The sequence below is a fragment of the Momordica charantia genome (genome assembly GCF_013281855.1).
Source record: "Momordica charantia cultivar OHB3-1 chromosome 5 unlocalized genomic scaffold, Mcharantia_2.0 BLBB01000005.1, whole genome shotgun sequence".
Lineage (NCBI taxonomy): Eukaryota > Viridiplantae > Streptophyta > Magnoliopsida > Cucurbitales > Cucurbitaceae > Momordica > Momordica charantia.
Genome location: NW_028275163.1, coordinates 14,392,825 through 14,407,743, shown reverse-complemented (window position 1 = coordinate 14,407,743; position 14,919 = coordinate 14,392,825). Strand labels below are relative to the sequence as shown.

Here is a 14,919-nt window from a genome sequence, read left to right as displayed (position 1 = left end):
CAGAGAAAGTCAAAGGTTAACTAAAGTAGATTAAAATAATGTTTTTAACCAAGTTGGTGGAAAATTCCACTAACTTGTTGAGTGGAACATTTAAATAATCTAAAAAATCCACTTTTTGACACTTAGCCATGCATGCATAAGTGGAATGTGTGTTGTAAGCTTTTGGTGAACTTAGACATGCATTTTGACACTTAGCCATGCCATGCATGAGTGGAATGTGTGTTGTAAGCTTTTGGTGAACTTAGACATGCATTTTGACACTTAGCCATGCCATGCATAAGTGAAATATGTATTGTAAGCTTTTGGTGAACTTTGACATGCAAGAGTTGCATGTAATTTGCTTATTTAAGAAGGCCTTTGTTCAAATATTAAAGGGCTTGGAACCTTTGGTTATTTTAAAAAAAAAAAGCTTACATAACTCTTTTTAGCTCCACTTTTCTCTAAATTTTTCCTTCTCTAAAAAGAGTCCCACCACTCTATTCCAAGCCTTGAGAATAGCTAGGAAGATCTCTTGGTGGTCCTTCATTGGAGCTATTTGAAGATTTTTGAAAAGCTACAAAGGTTTGTATTTTTCTCTACTTATCTCTAAGCATCATAATGTATGATCATGCATGTTTAATCCTAAGTTGTATTATGCATCTAGATTGTTATTTCGATTCTTGCTCACTTCTGCTGCGCATGTATATATATTATCCATCATGTGGTATCAGAGTATCTAGAATAACATTCATTTGCATATGGTGGGTACAAATCCATTTGATGAATGTTGTGGTTGAATTAAGTTGGATATATTACGGTTTTGGCAATCCTCTTAATTTTGGCCTGTAATTATGTCCTTTTATTTCTATTTTGTTTTTCTTCCGGAGTCATTAGAGTTGAAATTAGGTTGTAATTTGGTCAAATTCAAAGAGATAAAGGCTGAAATTTAGCTTCAGACCCGCCTGCAACAAAGATTTCGACCCGGTTCGATTTTCCTCCCTTGCGGTCTGGTTCGTGCTGTTTAAAGCCGATTTGGGTTCATGGAGGTTCAGTTTGAAGGGGTTCAAGGCCGGTTCAAGCTTTTGCAAAACTGTTTTGTAATAATTTAGTTTAATTTAGTTGTAAGGATGCCAAAATCGGTCCAATTTAATTGTTGATTTAATTATGCATTATGAATGTATAAATTAAATGTTTTATATTGAATGTGCATAATGTATGCCATTTAGATTTAAAATCCCACCATAGGATTAAGCATGTATCATGCATGAGATATCTTGTAAGTAGTTATAATGTATAGTATGCATGATAAGTTCAAATTTTGATTTGAATGTATGGTTATGGAGCATGCCTATAGTTTATAAGTGTTATAAAAGAAATAGACATTAAAATCCGTAACAAAGATAATATGCATGCTCACTTAGGGTTAAATGGCCAATGCAAAGTTTTCATACGAAAAAACTAGGTCGTTAACTCATAAATTGGTAAAACATGAACACTCACCCGATAAAATCTTGTCTAAGGCTGGGGGTATTTAAGTTGACGGTTTACGGAACACCCTCTACCTGGAGATTGAGTCGGTTCTTGAGTTGTGTTAACCAATTTCATGAGCATGCGTGAGTGGTGTGAGGTAATAAAACTGGTTTATCACCTAGACATCGTAGGTTTAAATCCAATATAAGAGTTATATTTGGATCAATCACCTAAACTTAGGATATGTTTATTTAGCCTAAATATATGTCTAAGTGAAAGTATACCCTAAACCGTCAAGAACACTTCAGCTGGAGATTAGTAACATACTATTAGCTCTAGCGCCTCTAAGAGTTCACAACGTGAGTGACTGGTGGTTTGCTGAACGCACGCACTAAGCGTGGTAACAATTATATAGATGCAAGCGCACACCTGTCAGAGTAATATAAAATGGATGGAGTATCCAAGTATCGATCCTCAAGGACTTCTAAATAATTTCCAAACTCTAAAGTTTTAAAGAATAGTGAATGTTGAAATGAGTGATTCTTGTAAATGGGAAGTGGTCACAAATAATGGTTTTGGATTTGGGATTTGGACTTATAATGATAAAACCTAGCCCAATTACTTCAAGTTAGCCAACAAAGAATCAAGGACATGCTAAGGACAATATGCATTTTACTTTAGAAACCAACGACTACGCTTCTCACTTGACTTATGTCTAAGCAAGTTCAAAGTCCTAAGACATTCCCTAATATGTCTATTACGAGAGATATCTTAGTTTTAGGATGGAAATAGTCGCAACCTCGGGTTAAGGTCCTATGTCTAGGCTACTTAAGCGGAACCCTTATGTCTAAGGCGCTCCTCTCCTCGGTTTAACCACTCAACAATGCAAATAAGCAACCTTTTCAGTATTGACTTGTTAAGACTTACAGTGGCCTTCTCTAAATCCTAACTTTTTGAGAAAATATGTTGAGCAATGAATGGAAAGCAAAAACACTACTTCTTAACAACCCTTTTTAGAAATAAAAGGCTAACTATCCATAACCGGGCTAGAGACGGGAATTTAGAAAGACATATTGAAGAAAATACAGCAAGTAAAATGGTTGAATGTGGAATGCATGTGTGAACAACAAAAGTTAACTAACGGAGAGTTTTTCTCGGGATTGAGAGCTTCGCCCTTCTCTTTCAAGCAAGGGGGAGTGTCACATGCTCTTTCCTCCAAAAACACAACTCTCTTAACTAAAAATAAAGTAAAGGCAAAGAGAAGAGAAGCAAAGTGCTGGATTTTTATATATTTGAATAAGTAGAAAATAACTAAGTACAAACGAAAACAAAACAAAGCTCAATAAAGGAATGTAAAGTGCTCGGGATATAAAAACCAAAAGCAACTAATGAAAGAAACTCAAATGTACTTAGAAAGCAATAAAGAAACACTAAAAATGATCAAGAGAAGGAAGCAAGGCTTGATGAATTTGGTGGAGAAGTTGCTGGAATTTATAGCTGTGCAGAATTGGTTAGGTAGGTCCTAAAACGATGATGAATCACCCATTTCCAACTCTTTTGACTGACCAAATTGTGCTCAAACTGATAGTGGAACACTTCTTCTACACGTATGCATCGGTTGGAACCACCAAAACGCATTGGAAGACGCGTTTCATTAAGGGCAAAGTTGGAAGAAAAACTGTTTTTCTGCAGGCACGCAGGCGCCTGGTGTCACGGTCGTACATTTTTCAACCGTGCGGCGCCATGATCTAAGCTAGACCATGGCCAGCCTTACGAGGAACTCTAGCTCCAATCCACTTTTCACGCCCTTTCGTGGCTTCGTCGAACCTTAGGCGAGGTTCTTTCTTCCTCGACCGAGTTTCACTTACAGCGGAATTCTCCCTTGACTCGGCAATGCACGTCGCCCGTACGTGCATTTAAACTCTAACGCGACTCTAGTCGGCTTGCCTCTACACTAGGCCAAGTCCCACGGCTCTACCTTGCCTCTACTCTAGGCCAAGGTCTTCTGAACGCGACGTCGCAACTTGTTTTCAACCATCTTGGTTCTCGGTCACTCGATCGTCCTGCTCCTACGATGAGCCAGGACCTTACCGGGATGAGTTCTGACCTATAACGAGGCCAGAACGAGCTTAAAACGCCAACCGGGTACAACCGGGACATTCCTGCCGCTTAACTATGTCAGAACTAGCTTATCGGGCCCATCGGACGCCTCTAAGACCATTCCTGCCGAGAAACTATTCAATAACGGGCTAAACGGCCTTACCAGGTACTGCCGGGATGATTCCTGCCGACTTCCGGACAAGGAATGACTAAACTTGGCAACCGGGATGAGTCTTGCCGCTTACCGGGCCAAGACTAGCTTTTTCTCACTTACCGGGTGCCCACCGGTACTTTAGGATGTCACCCCGAGCGTCGGGATGTCATCGGGCTTCACTGCTCACTTGGGCACGCATACCGAGAACTGACCCATGTGCTTGTCTTAATGATCGGGACCTTCCGGACATCCAGCCATCCGGACACTATCGTGGCACGACGACTCTTGCGCTCGTGCCGTGTCGTTTGAGCATACCGTACCGCATAGGGACCCCCGTGGTGCAACCTCCGACACATGGACCGAGGCGCAATGCCGGCACACCCGTGCCGCCCGACACTGTCCTCGAGTTTTCTATCCTCGACGGAAGTCGCCCAAGACACTCGTCTTGTAGACGCTCGCCCTCGCCATGACACACGCATGTGCCATGGGGTGGCTCACTTAGGCCCTGACATGGCCCAGGGGTGGTGGACAGCCAACACCATGCCTCCCCCTAAGGTACATTCTAAGGCAAACTTGACTTGGCAGGCATGAACGTCGAAAGTGGCGAGGAGTCACTCGCCAACGTAGAGTGCACGTTTGAACTCCGATTGACACGAAACTTGGCGTGCTTACATATCTCACTAATATGCATCTAACTTTAAAGCCGCTCGTCCAAACTCTTGACGGAACCACAACTTCTAGGGTCGTGGCCCGGGGCCCCAACTGGCCCCCGTTGAGCTTGTCACCGACACCACTGACGTCGCCTTCGCTTTGCATTCTGCATATGCCTTCTCTAGGCATTCTTGAGCACATCCATATGGTGTGATAGGTGATGCACCATCCTCCTTGGTCGCATCACGGCACTTCACTATCGGCCCTTGACATGGCCCGATGGGCGACATATGCTTGTCGCTGACACTTGCACACTACGTGGGCGTCACAACCTACTCTCTACTAGTATGGTTGTGACACCTGGCGCCTCCTATGTTGGTATTTCTGACTTTTTGCTTCTTTTGATTAATTTCCACTCCCAAATGGTCCTAAAATGTCATAAATATAATATAAGCCAACCACAAACCATCGTATATAAATTTTGCATGAATTGGAACTCAAACGACCGAGAAAAATCCGAAACAAAGCTAAAGCATAGTAAAAACAGCATATAAAACCTTCTTTTTACGCATGTAAACAAGCGTAATCACACCCCTAAACTTAACTTTTTGCTTGTCCTCAAGCAAAACTTAGCAACTTTAATCAGCTTTCTAACACATGGACAAGGTAAAGCAAAAGCAACCGAGATGTTCAATCATAAATTGTCTCAGGGAAAAGATGTCAAAGCTTACCATTCTATTGCCTTTGTAAGCTTAGTCACTATAAACCAAGTTTGAAATGATAAAAACTTTCTCTTTCAAAATCCTTTTTCCTTTCAAAAATAGAAAACGTTTTCAAATACCCCTAAGGAATCTGCACACTCCCTCCTTACACTAAGACTTTTACATCTAAAAGACCGGCTACTAGCCCCTGAGGTTTCCACACACTAACATCGGTTTCAACCACAGCTACTCGTAGAAAGACTTTGAAACTAACAGCTAGGTCATAAGACGACGACAATGAGAAACACGAAATCACTTATCACCATCCTTACTGCTATTTTCAAAGTCAACACCCAACCCAAAACTAAATGGGTGTCTACAGTAGGCCTCGGAAATCATAACTACATTTTCTTTAACTCTCATTGTTTTTACCACTCTTTTCTTTCTAACACAAGTCTTTTCCCCACTCTTATTTTCTCTCAACAATACTCTTTTTTACTCTTCTGCAACTTTTGTTTTGTTTTGTTTTGTTTTGTTTTAAGCTAAGTGCTTTTCAACACTTTCTTTCTGTAATAGCATTTGTTTTTCCAACTGACTCTTTTTCAAAAGAAAATAGCATGAGTTTTCAAATATAAATAACACTTTATCTTTCTGAAACAACGACTGACACAACGACTGTCCCCCCCAAACTTAAGAGAGACAGTGTCCTCACTGGGAAAAGACTTTTGCATCGGATGAAAAAGGCTTAACAGTAAAAAGGACAAGGACTTCCTATATAGGGGTAAAGAAAAAGTTTAAAGTCTGCAAAGATCAAAAAGACATAAAAGAAAATGGGTTTATCACATAAACAAAGGAAATAGCTCAAAGCTTAGTCAGGCATAGAACAGAAAACTTAGCAATCTCTTAGAATCATCATCGACATGAAATCACATGCACAACACAGATGCTTCAAAGTAGGCATCCGAAAATCTAAACTAAGGCTAAGTGAAGGCATACTTTAAGTGATCAGAAGATAAACGATACTAATTTATACATGCTTCAACTGAGCTCGAAACATAAAAAACATGCGTAGTAATGCTAGAATATGCAAACTACGTCATTAACCAAAAGAGTAATACACAAAAAAAAAATAGCAAAGAAAGAACCTCCCTTTCATGAAGTTGGAGGTTATGGACTAGGATCAGTGTCAGTACTGGAAGATGGATGACCAAGGATAGCAGCTAGCGCTGGAGGCCATGAAGGTAAAATTGCAAAATCCAATGAAACCCTCAAGTTGTAGATATGTTGCACGACTTCTCGAACCTGATCTCGCAACTGTTGGTTCTCCTCTCGGAGACGATGCATCTCCGATGTAGGAGACATCCCAGTACCTTCCCTTCTTTGTAGCGCATGAGTGATAATTCTCCGAATATTCTTCTCTTTCACAATTGGGGCATCTCTCTTAATTTGATCATCAGGAAGCTGTACACCTTGTCGCAAGCATAAAGAAGTGACCAAACGTGGGTGATAAAGCTTACCACGTGTCCGGTGGGCACACTCATGGATACTGGTATTGATCAATTCTCCATAATTCACATCTATGCCCTTTAGCATGGCATAAACCAGCAGTGCCCTATCCTGAGTGACATGCTCATCATGCTCCGTTGGCAGAATTCTATTTTTGACTATGTATAACCATCCTGCAGCAGCTAGGGAAACATCCTCGGGTTTTAGTCGTACCTTGCCATGAGTAGTCAAATCCCAAGTGGCAGAGGGCTTCCCAACAAATTCTAGAGCCTCATCAAGCTGTTCTAGAGTCGGAGTCACTAACATCTTATTGCCCACAGCATCTCTGATATTCTCAATGTTGAAGGTGTAGTTGATCTGAATGGCATCAAACCGTGTTTCCTTCCCGCGCACTATGGCTATATGTGACTGGGGATGGACAACAGCATAGAACTCTCTGACTAACTCCAAAGCCTCACATTGTATTGGCTGAATGAGTGGTCTCCATTCTTTATCTCTAGCGGTCTCCCTCCAATCATCAGGCACATCTCCTAGAGTGAGGTCGAATCCTAATTCTGTCATAATCTTATGGGATTTCATTAATGAAGTTCGAGTGGCTAAATTTGCCGCGTTCCATTTCGTCTCGACCTCCTCTCCCTCAGACAAGTCCAGTTCAATTGTATCAACTGGCCTAGGTGCCACTACCTTCTTCTTAGCTTCAGCTGCTTTAGCTTTCGCAGCTCTCGTTTTAGGTTCATTCATGGGCACTGTCGGCTTCTTAGCCTGAACTGCACGACGTTTTGAACTCTTTTTCTCCCGCCTCTTGTATTGGAACATTTCCCTTATCGTCTGCGTGTCCTCAGGATCTTCTTGGCTGGTAGGTTCTTGAGTACTATTCTCCCTAACCTTGGATCTACCTGTATCACACCTAAGCGGGTTAACTGCATTAGAAGGAATAGTGTGAGCATCCCTTACCCCTGGTAGAGTGGCCATCGGTGTGACATACTCATCCGTTGCCAACGGAGTAGATCCAGTTGCCCCAGTAGGCAACTCTTGGTGACTACAAAACGCTCTTTCTGTAGGTGTATCCAATGGGGAAGGTTCCTGAGTATCTGTTCTCACCACTTCGTTCTCGGTATCCTCTGTTTCCGGCATATTTGAACAATGGCCTCGTGAAACTAGTAGAAAATCATCATTACCATCTTCCGGTGTAATAATCAATGGAGATGAATAAAACTGCTCCTCGTCTCTGTTCTCCATAGTCGAATCCTTAGGCGTCAGACGCCTACTACTCCCATCTTCCTCAATTTCTGGGTCTGTCATCACCTCCTTGCCCTTCCTCTTTTGCCCTATCGACACCCCGGGCTCTAGCCTATGGCTATGGCTCTTCTCTTGCTCTCCTCCATGCTCATCTCCTGCATCCATTGGCATATTGGTTGGGGTTGGCATCCTAGGAGGCTCTAAGGGTTTTATTTGTCCCATGTTAAAGGTACTCAATATGTTAGGGTTCAATTGTGGTGCTTGAGGTCCTCTTTCTAGGAATGAAAGTTGAGGTGGTGGGGGAACCCTAGGTGAAATCATCCCATAATTATGTGGAGGTACCCAATGACCCATTCCATAATAAGGTGGAAGGCTAGGAAATAGAGTAGATGGGTTTGGCATTCCATAAGGATGAACACTAGCTGGAATTTGCATTTGGGACAAGGGAAAATGATAGGAAGGAACCGAGTTAAACATAAACGGTTGGTACATACCCGGATTGATCATTGGAGGAAGTTGTTGAGGATTTTCAGCCCTAAACTCACTGTTTTAAGGTATATTAAAGGTGGGTAGTTGCTGAAAATTAACATAACCATGTGGGCTCATTATAGGATGTTGTGTAGGAGCTTGGGATGGAGGACATTCAAATGTTTGAAGCGGGTTTCCTCCCCTAACAGCGGCTAGCCTAGAATCTGAAACCATGTGGTGTTGGAAGTTCTCCAATGGTGGAAAAGGAATGCTTGTGGCATTTGGAGCTTGAGTAGAAGAGGTAGGAAGTGAAGTATGTTGAGAAGAACAAGCCATAGATGTAAGCAAATGCTGGAAATTTCTTCTTCTTTTTGGTGGTGGCTGAAAATCGAAAACAAGGGTGATGAAGGGAGTGAGTTTTGCCGAAAAAACAAGAGGAAGAAGAGAGTTGTGTGGGTTTTGGTGGAGTTGTAAAGCTTAGGCAATGGGTCTATTTACAGCTTTCCCCAAACTAAATCCTAAATGGAAAGGGATTGAGATTTAAGTTCAACTAGGTTTCCTAAACCTAAAAGGAAAAAAATAAGATTGAACTCAAAATAGGATTAGGGGAACAAGAATTGAAGTATTTTTGAGTTTAAGGAGAGATTTGAAACTTAAATCACAAAGGATTAATGTTTGACCTGAAATAAAACCCATAAAAGTCGAAAAATGAAACCCAAATCACGAAGGAAAACGAAATTCGAACTACTGGAAAAACAGGGCAGGCGCCAGGCGCCTGCGTGATTTATATTCGCAAAGGGCAGGCGTCAGGCGCCTGCGTAAAAAAAAAGTTTTTTCAACTTTTTTTTTTCTTTTTGTCTTTCAATGTTTTCAAAAACATTCTCTTAATAAGAAAAACTTTTTATAATTAAACAAAAAGAATGTAAGATACACAAACTTCCTTCCTTTACTTTTGTTCTTTCAAAAACGGATAAGAAGGAAAAAACATTTTTCGCAAATATTTATTGACCTGAAAGTTGAATAGAGGTTTTTCCTCTCTCCACTGGTTCTCCAAAATACGGCTTAAGTCGCTGCCCATTTACTTTAAAAATACTTCCCTTAGAGTCAACTCAATCCACTGCCCCATATGGGTAGACTTTAAAAATTTTAAAGGGACCAGACCATCTAGACTTAAGTTTCCCAGGAAAAAGTTTCAACCTAGAATTGAATAATAGAACCAGATCACCTTCTTGAAGATTGTTTGGCCGAAGACGCCTATCATACCACTGTTTAGTTTTTTCCTTAAACAGCTTAGCATTCTCATAAGAAAATTGCCTTTGACTCTCGATAAAGTTCTCAGCATCTTCTTCCAATAAGATTTTGTGCATGCAAAAGGTCGGGCTTATCCCTCGGACATCTGCTATCGTCCATCCAATGGCCTTTTTGTGCTTCTCCAAAATCTGCAATAAAGAATATTCATTAGCAGGTGATAAATTGTAAGCTATAATAACTGGTAAAGTGTCGTTATCCCCTAGATACGCATATTTCAAATGCGACAGCAATGGCTTCTGCTCCAAAGTAGGTGGTTCCACTATGGACGGAAGTAACGACTTGCATTCTTCTTTTTGTATTTTTTCAACAGGATTAGTCACATCTTCTGGTCCTTCTGCTATCTTATCAAGCTCTTCTCCAATCTCTGTAACTAAACAAGTCATAAAACTCATCAAACATAACAAGATTCAAGTTAGTTATAGCAGAGCACTCTTCAAAGTCTCCTGGTAATTTCATGGCGTCTAGAACGTTAAATTTAACTTCTTCATTATGTACCCTCATTGTAATTTCTCCCTTCCTCACATTAAAAATTGTATCCTCAGTGGCTAGAAATGGTCTTCCCAAAATAATGGGAACGTCTAAGTCTGCCTCGCAATCTAGAATGATAAAGTCTCCAGGGAAAATGAATTTGTCCACCTGGACTAAAACATCTTTTATCTTTCCCTCAGGTCTTATGATAGATCTATCTGCTAGTTGGAGGGTAACCGTAGTAGGTCTAGCTTCTCCTATGCCTAAAGATTTGAAAACTGATAATGGCATAAGATTAATGCTAGCGCCTAGATCACATAATGCCCTACCTAAGTTTTTTCCTCCTATGGAACATGGAATGGTAAAACTGCCAGGATCGTTACATTTCATGGGTAGCGGGCTGCCCACAGCTTCACTACTACATTTTGTCATGGCTACCAGTTCATGCTCTCCTATCTTTTTCTTCCTAGAAACTATATCTTTCAAAAACTTAGCATAATTTGGCATCTGTTCTAGAGCATCCACTAATGGTATATTTATATGCAATTGTTTTAAAATATCTAAAAATTTTCTAAACTGGGAATCATTATTTTTCTTAACTAATCATTGGGGAAACGGGGGAGTATGGGTAAAAGAAGGTTGTACCTGTGGAGGAACACTCGGGGTGTCCTCATTACCTTTTCTAGTATTTTCTTTTTCTGGTGTTGTTGGATTTTCTGGTATCTTTACAGTTGGTTCAGTGGACGGAATCTGTACATCTGTTGTTGGCATTGTTGGTCCATCATATGCCAGTCCACTTCTAAGGGTGACAGCTTTGCACTGTTCTTTCCTTTCTCGTTTTGGTAATTCAGTATGGCCTAGGAAAGAACCTTGTGGTCTATTCTTCAATTCATTGGCGAGCTGTCCCAATTGGGTCTCGAAATTCCTCATTGATGCCGCTTGGGATTGTATCACTGCGTCGGTTCGGGCCATGTACTCCTTCATCATATTCTCAAGATTTGAGTTGTTATTTTGAACTGGTGGAGTCTGTGTTCTCTGATTGTACTGTTGTTGCGGCAGCGGGATGTATTGCTGTGTAGGTGGAACATAGGGCTGCTTGTTCTGCTGGCTCTGCCCTTGATTAAAACCGCTCGAACCTCCTTGACCTCCCCATGAGAAATTAGGGTGGTGCCTTCAACCTGGGTTGTAGGTGTTCGAATATGGGTTAAAGTTCCTATTGTTCCCATGTCCTACATAAAAAACGGAAGCAGGGTTATGTGGACAATTATCATAAATATGGTTTTCACTGCAAAATGAACAAACGAGATCGTTGACTTGGCAAACAGGGGCAGGAGTGCAATAATCTGACTGCACGGGTTGTATCGGTGTGGCTAATGGATTTTTTATTCCCAACGCCATCTCTTTCAGCCTCTGGTTCATTGTAACCATCTCTTTTTGCATCGAGGTCGCAATGTCCAGAGCCAAAACTCCAGCTGGATCTTGCTTCTTTGGTGCTGCCCTAGATCTTTGCGAACACCATAGTTCGTTGTGTGAAGCTAAGTCATTTAGGATGTCAACTATCTCGTTGAATGTCTTCTTTGTAAAGGCTCCGTTGGCAGCATTGTTTAGCATCATCTTAGTAGGATGATCTAAACCTCTAAAGAAATGTTCTATCTGGATGCATGCCGGCAAGCCATGGTTCGGACATTTCCTGATTAGTTCTTTAAATCTTTCCCACGCCTCGTGAACAGGTTCACGATCATACTGTCTAAAGAAGATGATCTCCTCTCTGATATCAGCGTGGCGAGTAGGTGGGACGAATTTTGTTAAGAACTTCTCCACTAACGACCCCCATGTGGTGATGGATCCCGGTGGAAATGCATTGAGCCATGTGCTCTAGCTTGGTCCTTCAAAGAAAATGGAAAAAGTGTTAGTCTAAGAGCATCGTCTGTTATACCAGGTAATCGAAATGCATTTGCAATTTGAATCAATGATTTCAGATGATCATGTGGATCCTCATGTTCATGCCCTCCAAAATGTCCAATTGTCTGCAACATTTGGAACATCATTGGTTTAAGCTCAAAGTTTGTGTGGGCTGGAATAGAGTTGACTATCCCTGAATCAAAGTTCTGAAAAGCTGTGGTGGCATATTCTCGCATTGCCACGTCTCTGTTGTCCGCCATCTGAATATGGTTGAATTCATCATTTCTCGCATGATTCCTCATATTAACGTTAACAGCAGGTGGATCAACCGGATCACGAGGTGGAATATCTGCCATTAATGTGCTCGTACTCTCTACCTCACTTTCAGGACTGATTTCACCTTCTCTCTCTTTTTGCTTTTCTAGTTGTTTTCGAAGTCTTTGCTTCTTTCGAGTTTTTCGAAGGGTCCGCTCAATCTCAGGGTCAAGGGGCAGAAGAAAAGATCTTGTGCTCATGCACTTTAACTTACTCTTGTGAGATAAACAACCAAAAATATAGAACAAAAACGGTGGATGGAAATTACACCCAACAACAATTCACAAAAATAAAAACTAAAACAATTTGAAAATAATTTTAAAACTAAAGTCCCCGACAACGGCGCCAAAAACTTGACTGGTGGTTTGCTGAACGCACGCACTAAGCGTGGTAACAATTATATAGATGCAAGCGCACACCTGTCAGAGTAATATAAAATGGATGGAGTATCCAAGTATCGATCCTCAAGGACTTCTAAATAATTTCCAAACTCTAAAGTTTTAAAGAATAGTAAATGTTGAAATGAGTGATTCTTGTAAATGGGAAGTGGTCACAAATAATGGTTTTGGATTTGGGATTTGGACTTATAATGATAAAACCTAACCCGAATTACTTCAAGTTAGCCAACAAAGAATCAAGGACATGCTAATGACAATATGCATTTTACTTTAGAAACCAACGACTACGCTTCTCACTTGACTTATGTCTAAGCAAGTTCAAAGTCCTAAGACATTCCCTAATATGTCTATTACGAGAGATATCTTAGTTTTAGGATGGAAATAGTCGCAACCTCGGGTTAAGGTCCTATGTCTAGGCTACTTAAGCGGAACCCTTATGTCTAAGGCGCTCCTCTCCTCGGTTTAACCACTCAACAATGCAAATAAGCAACCTTTTCAGTATTGACTTGTTAAGACTTACAGTGGCCTTCTCTAAATCCTAACAGTTGTCTGGAGCATATTGATCCTAATCTTAGATGTCTGAAAGTGGAAGGTCACACTTACAAGAATTACTAAGAGTTAGTATATTCTTGACCAAACCAAACGATAACTAAAGGCTATAGAAATAACAGTTATTCTGGTATTAGCATTTCGTCAAGATTTTCTTAATTCAATGGAGGAATGGTTGACTGTCTCTCGGTGGAGGCTGTTCTAAACCATTGAAGTATCGTTGCAAATATAAATAAAAATTGGGTACTTTATTGGAATTTGCTAAACTTAAAATTGGATTTAGAACTTATATAAAGTATGTTTGTTTTTCAGCATGAATAGCTCAATAGTTCAACTCTTAGCTTCGGGAAAACTAAACGGAGATAATTATTCAACGTGGAAAAACAATCTGAATACAATACTGGTCGTCGATGACCTACGATTCGTCTTAACTGAGGAATGTCCATAAACCCCTGCCGCAAATGCCAACCGAAATGTTCGAGAAGCATTTTATCGATGGGTCAAAGCCAACGATAAGGCCCGTATCTACATTCTTGCCAGAATGACTGATGTATTGGCAAAGAAACATGAACCCTTGATGACTGCAAAGGAAATCTTGGATTCATTAAAGGCAATGTTCGGGTAACCTTCATCGACTTTGAGACACGAGGCACTTAAATACGTTTACAACAAGCATATGAAGGAGGGGACTGATTACGCTTGTTTACATGCGTAAAAAGAAGGTTTTAGATGCTGTTTTTACTATGTTTTAACTTTGTTTCAGACTTTTTCTCGGTCGTTTGAGTTCAAATTCATGCAAAATTCATATATGATGGTTTGTGGTTGGCTTATATTGTATTTATGACATTTTAGGACCATTTGGGAGTGCAAATTAATCAAAAGAAGCAAAAAGTCGAAAACATCCTCATGGAAGGCGCCAGACGCCTAGGAAGGCTGCAGAAAACTGTTTTTCTTCCAACTTTGCCCTTAATGAAACGCGTCTTCCAATGCATTTTGGTGGTTCCAACCGATGCATACGTGTAGAAGAAGTGTTCCACTATCAGTTTGAGCACGATTTAGTCAGTCAAAGGAGTTTGAAATGGGTGATTCACCATCATTTTAGGACCTACCTAACCAATTCTGCACAGCTATAAATTCCAGCAGCTTCTCCACCAAATTCATCAAGCCTTGCTTCCTTCTCTTGATCATTTTTAGTGTTTCTTTGTTGCTTTCTAAGTACTTTTGAGTTGCTTTCATTAGTTGCTTTTGGTTTTAAATCACGAGCACTTTACATTCCTTTATTGAGCTTTGTTTTGTTTCCATTTGTACTTAGTTATTTTCTACCTATTCAAATATATAAAAATCCAGCACTTTGCTTATCTTCCCTTTGCCTTTACTTTATTTTTTTAGAGAGTTGTGTTTTTGGAGGAAAGAGCACGTGACACTCCCCCTTGCTTGAAAGAGAAGGGCAAAGCTCTCAATCCCGAGAAAAACTCTCCGTTAGTTAACTTTTGTTTTTCACACATGCATTCCAATTTCAACCATTTTACTTGCTGTATTTTCTTCAATATGTCTTTCTAAATTCCCGTCTCTAGCCCGGTTATGGATAGTTAGCCTTTTATTTCTAAAAAGGGTTGCTAAGAAGTAGTGTTTTTGCTTTCCATTCATTGCTCATCATGTTTTTCCAAAAAGTTAGGATTTAGAGAAGGCCACTGTAAGTCTTAACAAA

The 14,919-nt window shown here is 40.5% G+C and overlaps 1 long non-coding RNA gene and 1 other non-coding gene across 2 annotated transcripts; both read left to right on the top strand.

Annotated features, from left to right (window-relative positions):
* Positions 1-338: 338 nt before the first annotated feature.
* Positions 339-14,524, top strand: LOC111023595 (uncharacterized). The gene is made up of 3 exons (XR_002603159.2): positions 339-561; positions 13,524-13,933; positions 14,064-14,524. It is a non-coding gene; the product is annotated as an uncharacterized LOC111023595 (long non-coding RNA).
* LOC148211394 (small nucleolar RNA R71) lies at positions 11,717-11,823 on the top strand. The gene has a single exon (XR_015791089.1). It is a non-coding gene; the product is annotated as a small nucleolar RNA R71 (small nucleolar RNA).
* Positions 14,525-14,919: the final 395 nt, after the last annotated feature.